We start from the raw sequence: 3,836 nt of genomic DNA on the forward strand, positions 1-3,836 counted from the left end.
TGTATAATCTTGCCTGAAGAAGAAGTGGAAATGTTTCTGTGTTTGGTCATTAGCCAATCTAACAAGCATAATCAGCTGCATTTTGTGTCCATTCTTACTGACTGCTGATGGTGACTGTGATCCCTTGAAGTGATATAAATGTTTTGACAAATGGACTGGACATGATGATACAAGGCATAGCAAGAGTTCCCTGATTATTGCTAGCTTGTGCTGTTCATAAACAACATGTGTATGCAGTAAACCCAAACAAACTGTTCCAAGACCTTAAGAAATGGACCCAACTGTTGCAGAGCTGTTTTCACACATCTTTGCTGAAGGGAAGGACTGTAATTATGTCTTTTCTGAAGATATGAAAGCTAATAATCCCTCTTTATGTCTTGAGATAGGCCTTAGATGGACCTAAGCCTGCTTTAGTATTTATGCCATGTGAACACTCCTTTGATTTCAGCTGACAGTTGCTTTTAACTTGCACAGCAGAAGTAAACTCAGCAATGATCACCTGTATGATCAAATCTGGAAAGCTGCATGTGCCTTCACTCAAATTTGCGTTTCTTCAACATCTGCCTGTCTTTGTATAATAAAGTAGATACACTAAACCTCCACAAAGAAAAGGGATTACGTTAGGTGACTGCACTGGCCTATTTCACAAAAGAAGGTATGTGTTCCAAAAAGCTATGTTTTGATAATATCTTTATCTAATCTTCTAATCTCCCCTTTTATACACCTATTGCAAAAGGCAGTAAGATGAGCTGCATGCCCCATTCTGCAATAAAAGGTTCTTATGTGTAAAAGACAATTATTAAGATGAACAGGAAAAGTGGAGGTACTAGTTGAAATCTGATCATCAAAATACAGAACTGATTGTGACGCTAAGCCTTACAGCACGTTTTTCCTTTAATGCCTCAGTGAGAGAAAGTATAAGCACTTGTAAGGGGGAAAAAAATGAAAGGTTTTACTTGTATTTGTGTGCTTCAGGTAGCAGCTCCTCCAGTTAAAATGAGAGCAACCTCTAACAATTTCTGAATGTGTATGTTTAAGCAGTCTGCAATAGACAGAACTGTAATATTTTTAAAGGGTGATTTACCTGGTAGGCAAGCATAAAAACAGTACTTATGTTTATTTTATTGCAAATATAATAGTGCTCATTAAACATAATGAGTTTAAATTGCATTGAAAAGGAATCCGTTAGTATGAAAGAGTGATTTAATGAAAGGGCTTTTATGACATTATTCCAACAGTGGAGGAGTTGTCTTTCTAATAGAACTACATGTAAATGTTAATCCTGTCACTTATCCTTGTTTTGCCAGATGTCTGCTGTGTACTAAATGCTTCCATATTCTGTGTTCTTGATTTTTAATTTTTTAAAGAGTTATTTCTAAAGGGAGAATGTCATAAATGAGCAATTCATTAATATTTTTGGGCACTTAATGTGATCTTCCATTGATACAAGCTGGAACTGTGTTGGTTTATGTTATGTGAAAATTGTCTTTAATTTTAACACTGCCACTCAGGAATCATTGCCCTTTACTGCAATTGGCTTACTTTAGTGGGGAGCTGATAGCAGCTATATATTTCTGAAGTCTTTGTAGTGTAGGTGAGTAATCACACTATTTTTCTTCAAACTGGCCTTTCAGTTGTTTTGTTTTTTCCTCCCTTTTTGTAATTTCTATTACAGAACCACCTCTGTTGCAGAACATTTGCTTTCATAATGCATTTCTGTTCCAGTGTGCTTTTTATACACGGGGTTTAATACAGTATGTAGTTGTATGGTGTGTAGCCTCATCACAGATTTTTCTTTTTCCCTGTCTGGTCTCTGTCTATTTAGAAGGTATGTTTTGATTTGCATTCATCCATTAGATATGTAGGTGTGGTCTTGATTTGGTTGAAACTGGTCTCATTGTCTTGTGCTTGCTTCTTTCAACAAGGACTGTCTTCCTTTTTTAATTTTTTTCCTCTTTTTTATTCAGCTACGTAGCTGTTTGATACTAATGATTGAGTACTTAACAAAAATATAGTATAAGGATATAATGAGCTGAAATGGATTAATTCTGTTTCAGATTAAAAATCTAGACAAGTGATCAAGTTTTACATCTTCAGTATGTCTTAATGAGTTACCATCCAGCAACAGCCATGTGGTAGCCTACCTTGTATTTATGAGATGTTCCAACATATTCAAACAATTAGAAGGAGATTTAGGTAAAAGCATTTTCTCCTCTGCCTTTCTGACATATTATTACAGCTCAGCTGATACACATTGTCTAATTAAGTTGTGATAACTGAATCTGAGCTCAAACATAACTGTATTAGAAACTGCACAGATAAAACAGTGTTTCAAGAAGTTAAAAGAGGAACAAGCTATGGGTTTTAATCTCTGCCTGTGTGTAGTGAGTTGTAGGGACATTAATATGAAAAGCTAAATCCTGTCCTTGTTTCCTGTCTCTTGCATTCATCATAAATCAGAAGGGTAAATGGTGGCAACAAGGATAACTAGTGAGTTGGGTGTGGTGAGGAATTTATCAAATTGAATGTCAAAGCATTGCTTATTCTGTTCTTTCTTCAAATTCTAAGCCTTTTAAGAGAATTTCCCATGCTGTAGCTCTTAAAATGTTTGTGAAATAGGAGTAATACTACTTAGTATTAATGCTGCTTCAGTTGTAGAAGTGTTTATAATGAAGTTAAAAACTGTAAGGCTTTTAATCATACTAAAGACAAGTAAAGTGGGAGGTACTCTTTCTGGGTTTAAGTTGTTTATCTCCTTTGAAGAGATTTCGCCTTTTGAAGGGAAATGCATGTATTAGTCAGACACTGATCATCTCTTGGTAGGTGTAATTACTTTTGTTCTGAATAAAGGCTGCTTAGAGTACATGTTAATGATTACTTACCTCCTGAATCAGTCACACATAAAGTCAACTGTTTTGGTGAAAACTTATCAAAAAAATGCAAGGTAGGGAAGAATGTAATAGCTAGGTAATATCCTGTTTATTCCCTGAAATACTATAAATCAGTTTACTCCGCAGGGATTGTTAAGTATTTAACTATTAAAAAACCCACCACCAAACCCCTTAAGCTAACATAAATGCTTAGCGCATCAGAGTTCAGTATCATAAGTATCTCTTCTGTACCAAAGATACAAAATATATATTTACAAATAGGGCAAAAAACCCTCCTGATGCTCAGAAAAATCTGGAAATAATGATTAAAGATTAAAAAAAAAAACAAAACCAAAAAAAACCAAAAAACCAAGAACTTAGAAAGTATACTGAAAACTCTCCATGTTTGGAAAAATCTGGAAAGAATGAATAAAGCAAGTATTCTTATTCATGATTACCATTTTTATTTGTTTTTTAACACAACAGTTGATTGAAGTTGATTCACAACTTCACCTTTTCTAAAAGAAATGTCCAAAGAGTGTGTACCTAGGCAAAATGTTTAACAAAAACCTTGAAAGAGGAAAAATACTCTGACAATAAATAATTTTATTTCAGGTTTGCTACCTGTATGAAATGGTAATTAAAAGAATATTTTGAGAAGAAAACTTCATCATGGTGACCATGCCACATGTCCATCATGTTTTGTTCTAAAGACATACATATATAAGGATCTCAAAATTGCAGTTTTAATTCTGTTATACAGTACTTAGTGGAATATTTGTGTGTGAGGAAGGACAGAACTTTGTATCACTGGCATTCTGCTGTTCCCGAAAAGACATTTAACGAACAATTAATGGAATAATCCAATTACTTAATAATTTTTTAATTTCATGTTTTGCATCAGCTTGCACATATTGTAGGACATATGGTAAAGACTGAATTGGAAATACACTGTCTTTAGGAGGT

Source organism: Empidonax traillii, unplaced genomic scaffold, assembly GCF_003031625.1.
Source record: "Empidonax traillii isolate 1590-97213 ecotype Southwest subspecies unplaced genomic scaffold, ASM303162v1 scaffold313:size1145282, whole genome shotgun sequence".
NCBI lineage: Eukaryota > Metazoa > Chordata > Aves > Passeriformes > Tyrannidae > Empidonax > Empidonax traillii.